General features: G+C 32.8%; 1 long non-coding RNA gene across 2 annotated transcripts in view; it reads left to right on the forward strand.

The window, feature by feature from the left end:
- Positions 1 to 13,998, forward strand: part of LOC145241665 (uncharacterized) — a 209,601-nt gene that overhangs the window by 31,667 nt on the left and 163,936 nt on the right. For both annotated transcript variants that reach the window (XR_013862598.1, XR_013862599.1), the window contains exon 2: positions 2,990 to 3,062. This is a non-coding gene — a long non-coding RNA (uncharacterized LOC145241665). The remainder of the gene's footprint in view (positions 1 to 2,989; positions 3,063 to 13,998) is intronic.

The raw sequence follows: 13,998 nt of genomic DNA on the forward strand, positions 1-13,998 counted from the left end.
TCTATACTTTAACCTTACAATTGAATAAAAAAAGTTTAAACTTGGAAATACGATTTAAAAAATAGCGCGGATCAGTAAGTGCATTAGCACCAAGATATCAGCCAAAAAAAAAGGAACTGACGAATTGCAGAGTAAAATATTTCGACTTGTTTTGAAGAAATGACATTTAAGTATTTTTTTTTAATTTTAACACTTTATCACTTTTTAACGCTTTATCACTTTTTAACGCTTTATCACTTTTTAATGCTTTATAACTTTTTAACGCTTTATAACTTTTTAACGCTTTATAACTTTTTAACGCTTTATAACTTTTTAACGCTTTATGACTTTTTAACGCTTTATGACTTTTTAACGCTTTATGACTTTTTAACGCTTTATGACTTTTTAACGCTTTATAACTTTTTAACGCTTTATAACTTTTTAACGCTTTATAACTTTTTAACGCTTTATAACTTTTTAACGCTTTATAACTTTTTAACGCTTTATAACTTTTTAACGCTTTATAACTTTTTAACGCTTTATAACTTTTTGACGCTTTATAACTTTTTGACGCTTTATAACTTTTTGACGCTTTATAACTTTTTGACGCTTTATAACTTTTTGACGCTTTATAACTTTTTGACGCTTTATAACTTTTTGACGCTTTATAACTTTTTGACGCTTTATAACTTTTTGACGCTTTATAACTTTTTGACGCTTTATAACTTTTTGATGCTTTATAACTTTTTGACGCTTTATAACTTTTTGACGCTTTATAACTTTTTGACGCTTTATAACTTTTTGACGCTTTATAACTTTTTGACGCTTTATAACTTTTTGACGCTTTATAACTTTTTGACGCTTTATAACTTTTTGACGCTTTATAACTTTTTGACGCTTTATAACTTTTTGACGCTTTATAACTTTTTGACGCTTTATAACTTTTTGACGCTTTATAACTTTTTGACGCTTTATAACTTTTTGACGCTTTATAACTTTTTGACGCTTTATAACTTTTTGACGCTTTATAACTTTTTGACGCTTTATAACTTTTTGACGCTTTATAACTTTTTGACGCTTTATAACTTTTTGACGCTTTATAACTTTTTGACGCTTTATAACTTTTTGACGCTTTATAACTTTTTGACGCTTTATAACTTTTTGACGCTTTATAACTTTTTGACGCTTTATAACTTTTTGACGCTTTATAACTTTTTGACGCTTTATAACTTTTTGACGCTTTATAACTTTTTGACGCTTTATAACTTTTTGACGCTTTATAACTTGTTGACGCTTTATAACTTGTTGACGCTTTATAACTTGTTGACGCTTTATAACTTGTTGACGCTTTATAACTTGTTGACGCTTTATAACTTGCTGACGCTTTATAACTTGCTGACGCTTTATAACTTGCTGACGCTTTATAACTTGCTGACGCTTTATAACTTGCTGACGCTTTATAACTTGCTGACGCTTTATAACTTGCTGACGCTTTATAACTTGCTGACGCTTTATAACTTGCTGACGCTTTATAACTTGCTGACGCTTTATAACTTGCTGACGCTTTATAACTTGCTAACGCTTTATAACTTGCTAACGCTTTATAACTTGCTAACGCTTTATAACTTGCTAACGCTTTATAACTTGCTAACGCTTTATAACTTGCTAACGCTTTATAACTTGCTAACGCTTTATAACTTGCTAACGCTTTATAACTTGCTAACGCTTTATAACTTGCTAACGCTTTATAACTTGCTAACGCTTTATAACTTGCTAACGCTTTATAACTTGCTAACGCTTTATAACTTGCTAACGCTTTATAACTTGTTAACGCTTTATAACTTGTTAACGCTTTATAATATACAAATTTTGCCTCTGATTTCAGTCACATTTTTATTCATTAAACTATATTTCAGTGGATTTTACGCGATCACAAATTTCTCCTCCCCCATCGCTGGCACAAGTATTTTTATCCAATTAGGCAATGCCGCCGCACTCCCGCTCTGGTTGTCACATTAGTTTTTTACGATCGATTAACACCGGAGCCCCTCCGCTATTGTAAAATGAAGGAACAGTTACCTAGAGAAAATATTATTTATAGGGAACAGGGGGAGTAAGTTAAAAAAAAGAACCATAAAAGTTAGGCCAGACTAAATATCTGCAATTTTAGAATATCGATCAATATCTACGTATCACTTGGAAAAAGAAAACACAAGAACCGGACATAAGCCCAACTAAGCTTTTCTATTAAAATATGTACCAATAATGTTGTGCAAGTAAAGTATTAAGTTTTAAAAATAGGATATTTTCTCCTGCCATGGATGATTTTTGATAAAAAAATATATAATTATCAAAAAGTAATTACCGTCTTAAAGATTGTAAATAAAAATCTGTAAGAAACTTTAAATTTTTTAATCCAACCTCTAAACATGTTGCATTTCCGCTTGCCATAAAATGTTTAATTATATTTAAATTTCTGCATATTTCATATTCCTACAGACATGATTTCAAAAGATAAAAAATGGCTTGGTACCATCAGATAGAATCGAAAACAAGACATTTAACGTTGCAGCTGCGTTCTCTACCGATTTTATCCAGAGAAAGATAATAAAGTCTTAATACTAAACGATTTGAAGAGATGAATTGAATTTGAGCATGAAGAGAAATGAACATGAACATTTCGCACTTAAACGTGCTGCTGTTTATTTGCGTCATTCATCCGTACAAGCTATGATTTTATTCGTTATAAACTTGTATGATTACTATTAATTTCAGTGTTGTGTTACTAGTAGTTTGAGGTTTTTTTTTAATATTTACACATTACACATACATCTACTGTGTGTGTGTTTATATATATATATATATATATATATATATATATAATTTTTTAAAGTTTGTTTTTGAAATATCGTGACTTTAAATGTATACCGTTTTCGTTTAACGGGTCTAGATTATTTTTACAAACATTCACCGTTAATTTGCAGTTAAGCTCAACGTATCTATTTAATAGGTTGCCTACTCATCAATGAAACAGCTGTAATGGAAAAATCCTGGAAATAAACGAAGGTTATAAAAAAGAAAACGTGAGTCTTTGAATTTTAAACAAGATTGTACACTCATATATATATATATATATATATATATATATATATATATATATATATATATTTCGGTGCTAGTGCACTTAGTGATCTGCGCTATGTTTTTAAATCGTATTTCCAAGTTTAATTAGTGTTATGGGGGTTTTCTTTTTTCAATTGTAAGGTTGAAGTAGAGAATAGGTACAAAACACCCTCCCTTCCCTATGTTAAGAATGTTTTTTTAAATAATGTTATTTCAGCACGGATCAACAAGTTCAGTAGTACCTATATTTCAAACTATAGCTGTTCAAAAACGCAAGTGGCATAGAAAAAAAATTAAACAAATACGTTTTTACATTTTTGCACCTGAAATTTGTTCTCCCGTTTCGATTACATTCGATTCCAAAAGGAGTTCCTTTTGTTACCAACATTTATGCACAGAACCGGTTGTTCTATCAAGGCTTTCCTTTGTAAAGAAAATTATAAAAAACGTGTTTCAGTTAAGCACAACATGTTCCTGCAGTTCATTTTTAAACCACAATGAGAATTTAACCAAGGAAGCGCCGCAGTATTACAAAAAAAAGCAACATAAAATTTTGAACTGACACATTTGTTTAGGTTGGATTTCTTAAAAAGATATACATTTTTCCTGATACCCATCGTCACATGATTCAACAATGGCTTGCGTAAGTATACTAAGTAATCCTCAAAAAATTCAATATTCTGTAACCAATCCTTCACTGTCATTTTATACAAGAGTAGTGTATGTATATATAAGACGTGCGTCATAAGCGAAGATGCATCATTGAATTTTTTGGAAAAAGCGTAAACAGGATGGTGGTAACTATGTCGAAAAATAATTCTGGAGGACAAAATTCGCTTTTTTCAATACTACTGTAATAAGATGCTTTACTTTTGGGGGGAACCTTCATATATACTTTTTAAATGTTACCCTTGTTTGCAGCCATTTTATCGGGATGAAACCCGTGGAAAACGTTTTCTGGGAGTATATAGGTTGGGAAGTGTCCTCATACTCACATATTCTCATTTTTATAGATATACTAGCATTTCAGTCCGGCGTTTCCCGAGTGTTTGGAGGTGTATGTTGAGCAAAAAAAAAAAAAGCGGTCAATTTTTTTAACTTTGATCCCTATTATGACCTTAACGTTTAGTATTTGGTGTTCAAATTGAGTTATTAAATTAGATCCATGTCCAATGAACCTATATCTGAAATTTTAGGTGTTTAGACCCAAAATTGACAGGAGTTTGGTATAGTTCTCAAAGGTCAAATCGTATAACTTTGACCCCTTAACAGCCAAATTTCTGGCCAAAAATGGATTACAAAGATTTTCCCGAATCTCAGTAGCCTGTATATAAAATTTTGAGTCTGTAGACTGAAAATTGACAGTTATTTCGTAGGAAAATGTACACACACACATAGACATACAGACACGTTCACTTTTATAGATATATAGATTAGCAGGCAGCTCGATGTTGACCAGTCGTTAAATACACATATTAATTTTATTTTAATTAATGTGAGATTATTTATTATGAACAGAAATACCGTAGGTATAAAACGTAATGTTATATTCCTTTAAAATAATTAAGCAAGGAAAAATAACTGATATATATGCAGTAGAGTATTGTTTTTCTAAACAGTTCACTTTTTTAATGAAAAAAAAAACGAATTCCTGAGCTGAGATCGAAACCAAAAGCTTTGGCACTGAACAAAGTACGATAACCATTTGGCCAGTTTGACATGATTTAAATAGGTGTTTTCAATCCTACTTATTCTTAGCATAAGTAATCTGTCCTGTGAACGATTCATACATGCGGATTTGTAAAACAGAAAACGCATCAATTCAATTACTTTCTACGTAACTTTTTCAATTTTTACCCCTTAGCAGCCCTGAAAGATGAAAACGGATTCAATTTCTATATCTGAATACTCTATATTCCAATTTTTAAGCGTGTAGATGAAAAATTTTAATATATAGGTTGAGAAGTGTCCTAACACACATGATCACTTTTATAAATATATAGACTACTGAAAAGTTTCGATTATTATGGTTTCGGGAAAGCAAGTTCATCCAACTATAAATGAAGATTGAATAATTTAATGACTAAAAAAATTTCCTTCCAAGTACGAAAACATTTTTAAAAAAGGAATTCCTAGTTCTCAAGGTAAAAATATCTCAAATACACACACATGTATATATAGCAGAGAGATAAACCTTACGTGAGGATAAAAATATTAATATCAAATAAATCCTGCTTCTATAATCAAGTGAAACTGTTTCAATTTCTCCAGAGACACCTCAAAACTATCATCCTCAAAACAAAAATTAAATAAGAATGATGTAATTCGTATTATATATGCGTATATTTAAACAGCAATCCTATCTTTTTTCTGATTCTCTAGATTTGTCGGACATTTCTCTTGGTCTCTGTTCGCAATTTTTTTTTAACTACGAAGCCGAGTGTATATATATATATATATATATATAACGTAAATTGAATAAAATCACAACCTATATGAATAGAAATTCACTTATTTTGGCGTTAAGCTCTTACAGCAGTTTCGTGAAAGGATAGACACTTACCTCTCGTCCACAGAACTTTAAATCTTCCATCCAGTCACTCCTCAGAGACGCTTACAACTATTCCCAACAAGTTTTTCAATCCGTTGTATACACGTTTATTTTTTTCCTCCATATCAAATGGAGCTCGTACTTATACTTAGATTTTAGTTTCGTACAACTCTTACAGTCAAGAACATCATCCTATAACTTTGTTTTTGGCCTATTTTATGAGGCACTATTTTAAATTAGTCTCACTTTTTAAGGATATTCTAATTTAATTTTTAATTCTAATTTAATTTTAGCTTTTATTTAGATTTCGCGGGTTCGAGGAACGAATGAGGAATCGATCAAACCCTGAATTCAGGATCCAGGATAGAATATGTACAATTAAACATGGATTTGAGGTTTTAAAAAATGGGGGATTTGGCGAAAGTAAGTAAAACAATAAAAACTTCGTTATTTACGTCTAGTTAAAATTTGATAATATTTACATGTAAAAACTAAAATGCGATTAATGGGTAATTTGGAGAAGTATGAAGCTAACGTTTATAATAATGAGTTAGGGAATTGACACAAACAACATGGATTTGCGGTTTAAAAAAAAACGGGAGATTATATTAGACTTAGTAAAACAATAAAAACTTTCTTTTTTTACGTCTAAAAAACCTTTAGATCTAAATCTCTTCTAAAAACAATGTGACAAAAGAAGGATTTAAAAATTATATGAGCTCTAGGTTCACTAGGAATTTAAAATGCTACATTAAACCAAGTAAAGTGTTTCTGTAATTCTAGCTTGTATCATAATTATTCATTTGTGGGTATTCCTCTTTATCTATTATAATTTAATTTTACATTATCTCTGGTCTTAGTTTTATATACACAAAGGGCGTCCACAATGTCTGGCTACTTAATGTAGCCAGACTTTGTAGGAACCCTGTAGATTATGCAGCCAGACTTTCTGGGAACCCTGTGTGTATATATATATATATATATATATATATATATAGAGAGAGAGAGAGAGAGATTCACAAACATTAATGATATATATATATATATATATATATATATGTGTGTGTGTGTGTACACACATATATATATATATGTGTGTGTGTGTGTACACACATATATATATATATGTGTGTGTGTGTGTGTACACACATATATATATATATATGCATATATGTGTGTGTGTGTGTACACACACATATATATATATATATGCATGTAAATTGCTTTTTCTTTCGAACTACCCTAGCATGCCTGAACAAAATAACAAGCAATCTTCATGATCGATTTACAAAATGATACATACAGTTCATCCCACGCGAGGGCAAGTAATATTCCGCTTCTAATTTAATTCATCATCTTGTCAAAGATTTAAATTGATTTTATGCCAAAGGTAAATGTTGGGCACAGATAACCAAAAAGATATAACGTATTATAAAGAGTTAACTATGCGTTTAACCTCATCTACGTCGACTGGAAATCGAGCCAATTTGCTTACAAGAATATAGTTCTAATTCATATATAGAAGATGTATTTTGTGGATCTGCTTTATGGTACCTTGGACTTTGTGTCAGGATATTGTATTTCATAAGTTGTATACAATTATGTATTAATGGTATATATAAAGATCGTATGCATTATTTGGGTTATTAAAGAAATTAGTGTGATATAATATTTTATATATATACAGTCTACAATTTTCGTATATTGTTGTAAACCATTGTCTTGTATTTGGTTCAACCTGTATGCTTTTTTCCAATAATATTAAGTAAATTCAAACTATTATTATGGTTTATGCAGACTGCCAGTCTTTTATTTAGAGCATCAACTGATTTTCGAGTCATAACGACTATACTACATAATACTGTTTGATACACTGGTTCCCGTCAGATAACCGAAGTTAAGCAACGATGAGTTTGGACAGTACCAGATTGGTGACCATTTGGGACTCCCACCTGCTGTATGTTCTCTCATCTTAGCGTTGTTTCCAGTCGTCCTGGACTTTTTCTTGTCAATCGACTCCAGCAGTGCCTATTCAGGAGAGATGTGGTTGGCAAATACTCAACCCTTGCCACAATTACACGCGCACCTGCGCCTATAGAGAGTATCCTTTTTCATTTGAGACTGAAAAAGGCATCGTACGCAGACTAGTGTTCTCATGTATTTGGTAAATTTCGTATTCTATTCTCATGTTGAGTTTATGCGGAATACTATTTTTATTTTTATGTGAACTGTTAGAATATGCTAGTGGCGGTACCCAGCGTTATCCGGGTGTTTAGCTGGTGTAGTAATCAATCACGGGGGGGTCAAAAGAAAAGAACAGTGGTGCCTGTTGCCCGGCTGTGTGTAGGAGGTGTATTAAGGAATCCCGAGGGGGTGTAAAAAACTGGTAGTAGCGGGGGGGGATAAAAACAGTAGGCAGAGGTGTTAAAAATTGTGGCAGTAGGCAGGTTCGAACCCGTAACATGAAGGAGTAAAAGTTTTTTTTTTTTTTTTTTTTTTTTAAATGACGTCTTAGCCGATGTCTTCATCGTTCGACCGGAAGTGCCGTACGTTGAAACAAAGCCTAGTCAAATTCCAGGGTGAGGGAATTAATGTTTTGGGCCTATTTTCCAAAATTTGTCGTCCGAGACGTCGCGCTTCAAAGCAATACCGATTTCTCCAGGATCCATTCGCTGCCGAAAGTTTTTGGGAGACATACGTACATTCACACGAACCAACAATTGAGATTAATATTATAGACTAGCCTGGGTGCCCGGTGTTGCCCCAGGTGCATGCTGAGCCAAAAAATAGGGAGGGGGATAAGTGGGCAGGCAGACTCGAAGCTGTACCGCGAAGGAGGAAAAGAACGTGAACAAAAAAAAGTAACGCCTTTGCAGTTTCGACCATCGCCAAACCGGAAGTGGCGAAGGTATAACTTAAAGTTAGTCAATTGAAAAGACTGTGGCTTTTGAATATATCGACATGAAATACACATTACCTTCTTTGATATGACCGAGACGCGTTCGAAACAAATGTTTCCGATTGAAGCGCAATTGTACCATGCTACTCGACTTTATTTTAAACTTTCATTGAAGTCATTATCAATAAAATCAATTATAAAATCCAGTTAATTCTCTATTGTGCAATGTAGACTACATTGTACTGGCGACTGTCACTGAGGGTAGGAATGTAAAAGTTCCATTCCGATGCAACGCGAAGAACCGAACTAGAGTAGTCAATCAATCGATTTGATTAGAAAATAGGCAATTTTCCGAGTTCCATGACAATAAAATATGAGAGGGTGGTATATTCGTTGATCATTCAATCGCGGGCAACATCGGTTCTCCCTGCTAGTATATATCCTCAATTTCCCGCACGCATGTGATTGCGTGTAATATATTAAAAAATACCAGTTTAATTCCTACTTACATAGCATTGGATCGATCCTTGATGCTTTATTTAAGCAATCCAAGAATAATTTGTAAGCTTTCCATTATGTCCTTAGCAACAAATTGACATTTTCAAATAATCAGTCGGCCATGTTGGCTAATAAACTTACGGAAGCCCAAATAGCCGAAAATCATTACACTATCGAGTGGCAATTAAATTATTTATTCAACAAAATTGTTATACAATCACGACTAATTTTCTAAATTTAATTTGTTATTCTATTTGAAAAAAAAAAGATCGGACGTAAATCGCTTCGAGAATGTTCACTCACATGTGCATTTGCTATGGCCATATTGGCACTTGTAGATTTTCGAGTTTAATTCAATTTTTGTTATTTTTTAATATTTTTATAATTATATACCATTTCTAAATATATTATTTTTTATATAGTTTTATCCTTTGTTTATTGGATTATTAAGTGAAAGTACAGAATAGTTAACAAAGCAGATGTTACGAATGGATTGCTAAAAACAATGTTATTACTAGCACTGTTTGTAAACAGCAATCGTATCAGTAAATGTTACCCTACTCTACAATAGGACACCGATCACTTTTTTTTTTTTTTTAGGGGTATTGGGGGTCGCTGATTACGAATCTGATGACCAAATCCGTCACAAATTTACAGTTTCAATGCTATTACCCCCTGAATCCTGGGGCTATTTTGCGCTATTTCCCCGCATTCGTTAACGCTACGTCTTGCTGCTGACGAAAACAGATATAAACTGTATTTATCTCTATATAAATAAAATGAACTCATTTTTCCTCGTCTGATTTTGACCTTAATAGGATTAAAAACCAAGATATTTCATGCAAATATAATATGCACAAACGGAAGAACAATATCTGAGGTGTGTTATAGGCTTATTATTTCTCAAATTCCTCGATAATCTTAGATTGCTATACTTTTTCTGCTGAGAAGTCACGGCCAAAATCGGTTAAGATCAATGGAAGTGGTAAAATATTTTCTCTCTAATAAATTCCTCCTCCCCCTGCCACCACTTAACACCGTTTGGGGATCGTTCACAAGGAACAGTTGAGAAGAGAACACCGGTTTGGCTTCGTAGTTCTTTCATGTGTATCTATTTAAAATCACTAAACTAAGCTGCAGTGCTGTGTGGCGTAGTGGTTAGCGTGCTGGACAATTCACATTATATTTTCACGTTCGCGCCGACCTACCGTAGTCGTTTTTTTTTTGTTTTTCCTAAACAACTGGAATGGACTTTTCTTGGTGGCCGAACTGTTAACGTTGCAGATGTTTTTTTTTCACACTTTATTTTCCTACTTTTACTCATGACTCCGGGTTTGATCCTTCCTACTTACCTACCTTAAAAAATTTTTAAAACTCACCCCCCGTCCCGGAAACAAACACTCGGGCAACGCCGGGTACCCCCGCTAGTTAGAAATAAAATGGGACGACATAAATCAATGTTTTTGTTCATTTTTATTAGATTTATATGACATTATTTGTTACCAACAATTCAATGCTATCACCAGCTAAAGAAAAAGATTTGCAATGCAATCTTTGCTACAAATATAAACTATACGTTCCGGCTAGGAAAACCTTTACACTGGATATTTTTTGTTGGTGAAAGAAAATGGGTGTTACTGTTACCAGAAATGTGTTTAACGTTTAATTTTTAAATGAATTTACTTTTTGAAGATTACTATATCAAAGTGGTACCACTCTAACTAGAACCTACTAAAGATGCTTTGCTCGCGGATGGGTCCCGTAGAACCTAGTACCGCCTGCGCCATGCCGAGGACGGAACAAAATTAAACCCAGCGCGTCGTCGGATGCACAACCTATCAAACTCAATGCGATGCAAACTTTTCCAAACGCATCTGTTTACTTTAAGTTGATGCTTAAATTAAGCAACCAGATTTCGATGGGAAATAGATCCGACCCCATAGACTACGTCAAGAAGTGTATTTAACATTGTATCTGGTGCCATATTATATTAATTCTAATGTCAATATTTCGCTTTTTTATTATTTTATAATAGCATGAGTGCCCGGCGTTGCCCGTGTATTTGGAGATGTATGTTGAGCAAAAACAAAAAGTTATTTTTTTTTACGTTGACTCCTATTATGACCCCTTAAAATTTATTGTTTTGGGCTCAAATTAAGTTAAGTTAGATACATATCTAATGAACCTCTATCTAAAATTTTAAGTGTCTAGACCGAAATCTGTTGGAGGAGTTTGGTAGAGTTCGCAAAGGTCAAATCGTTGAACTTTAACCCCTTAATCGCCAGATGTTTGGCCGAAAACCGATCATATCAATTTCCCCAAATCTCAGTACCCTGTACATCAAATTTCGAGTCTGTAGACTTAAAATTGACAGTTATTGCGTAGGGAAATGTACGCACACACTGATAAAAAGATACAGACAGACACTTTCACGTTTATATATATATATAAATTATGGTTCAGGGATTAATAGAAAACACTACGAGAATTTGCATTAAAAATATATATATACATTCATTAATATACTCTTAATAGAAAAAAAATTAAATTTCTTATATAGCATTCCCCGTAAAAAGAATTATTTATTCACCGTATTTAAAACTAAAATCTATATTAAGATGCAAATTACGTAATATTTTGTAAGTGTAATATGCATGCGTGTTTTACAGAACCTATAGAGAATATTTATTCTTAATATCTACATATTTGAATAAGAATATTAATAATAGTTATACACTGAATAGAATCAAAAAGCAATATAAAAATCCCACTCTTACTACAAACAACAAATAATCTCATTAGGAGGAAATGGCAAGAACATTGGAATAACTGTCCAAATAACAAACTTTTCAAGATCAAACCTAGAATAGAAGAACGATAACCAATGCCAGAAAATCACGTAGAGAGGAAGTGATTTTGTCTCGTATTTCCATAGGGCACACGCACATAGCCCACTCATTCCTGCTAAAAGAAGGACCCTCAAGAATGTTTTGCATGCCAAGAACCTTTTTTACGGTAAAACACTTTATTTTGAATTGTGGCGATCTCGGGTATATCCGGCAAAATCATTACGAAGTCAACAATATGAAAGAACTATTTTTTTAAAATTCCAACAAAATACTAACATTTCTGAAAAAAGTAAATTTATATAAAAGAATGTAACTTTAACTCAATCCAACTCTACCCCCACCCACCCAGGGGAAAAACATCACCTAATGGCGCAAAAAAAGGCTGAGTTGACTTATTGAATCAATTAAAATATCTAACCCACATAAAAAACATGAAACTACATTAAATAAACCGTTGATATGCCGTAAAACAAAACTAAATAAAATCAAACAATGAAAGGGTATAATTGTCAGTTACTCTCCTAAATAAAACGGCATCAACGGGCACTAAGCAAAATAGTGAAGCAAGAAATCAATGGTAAACGGCTATTGGCTTAACGCAAATTCATCTGCAAATGTTATCGAAAATGTGAAGAGTACTAGAAATTTCGGGGGACTTGTTGTCACTTAGGTTCCAAGAAACACCACAAGTTGGTGGCAAATCTTTAAATGATGCACTTAAAACTCTAAATAAATGCAAATAATGAAGTACTTGTAATGTTATAAGGACGCTGAGTTGTTAGAATTGTCGATTTGCACCACCATAATCCCTGTGACATATCAGGTAACACTGATATGTTGTCATGATACGGCTCCGATTCAACATACTTTCATTAAATAAACAAAAATTGATAAACCGTGTAATAATATTGGTAATCGACATCCACAGTAAATGTTTCAATAATTCTATATTGAAAGCCGTATAGCAATACTTCACTTAGTAAATACAATATATATATATATATATATATATATATATATATATTGTATTTATTGGAATTCTTGTTCAGATAAGTAATTATTCGATGCTAATACACTTACTGATACGCGCTATTTTTTTTAAATCGTATTTTCAAGTTTTAAGTTTTATGTGTTCTTTTTATTCAATTGTAAGGTTAATTACAGAATAGGTACAAAACGCCCTCCCCTCCCGATGTTAAAAATGGCTTTTTAAATAATAACGTTATTGTTTCAGCACAAATCAATAGGTGCATGAGTACTAGTTATTCTTCTGGCTTTCGATCCAACCTTGATCGCCGTTTGGGGCTCGTGATGCAGTGGATAGAGGCGTTGAATACCAACAGTTCTAGATGAGCATTGTCTGAAGATAGGGTTTTAACCCCTACTCAAAGCCGGCGATCAAAGTTGAATTTTTTGATCTTATAATTTTAAGTTTTTCGTTATCTGATCTTCCCTTGTTCTATCGGTGTCAGATAATAAATTGGCCAAAACATAGAACTGTGAAAGGCAGTGATTACTACAGATTCAGGTCAGATTACGCATTCCTATCCCGTCGCGGTTAACAACCTGACGAAGCCCAAAGGAATACTTGACAGAAACGTCGTGAAACAACTGTAAAGAAGAGGATACTAGTCCGGATATATATATATATATATATAAACAGCTGACGATTTATAATGGAAGTGAAGAAACGAAAGAAAAGGTTTAAAATCAAATATACAATAAATAAATGCTATTTTGTACATACTTGGCTCATGTTTTGTATTATAAATTTTCACAAGAAACACCCGTCTAGCTGAAAACACTATCAATAATCCCCCCACTCGTTATCCGTGCCTAAACCTAAACGTAAATTCAATGAAAAAAGCTTTCTTAGAACTTCACGCCTGTGGAATTGTCTTCCGTTTTCCTGCTTTCCAGCTGACTACAATATGGTTGTCTTCAAGTCTAACGTAATCAAGTTCCTGATGAGTTGTTTCACTTAACAAATTTACCGAATTTCCATTACTAACGATAAGTATTTTGTCCAATTTATAGGTTATAATCAGGATTCGGTTCTAGGGTTCAGGAAGGAGTGAGTCACTCTCTCGACAACAGCA

Source organism: Euprymna scolopes, chromosome 20 (genome assembly GCF_053919585.1).
Source record: "Euprymna scolopes isolate OS-2025 chromosome 20, ASM5391958v1, whole genome shotgun sequence".
Lineage (NCBI taxonomy): Eukaryota > Metazoa > Mollusca > Cephalopoda > Sepiida > Sepiolidae > Euprymna > Euprymna scolopes.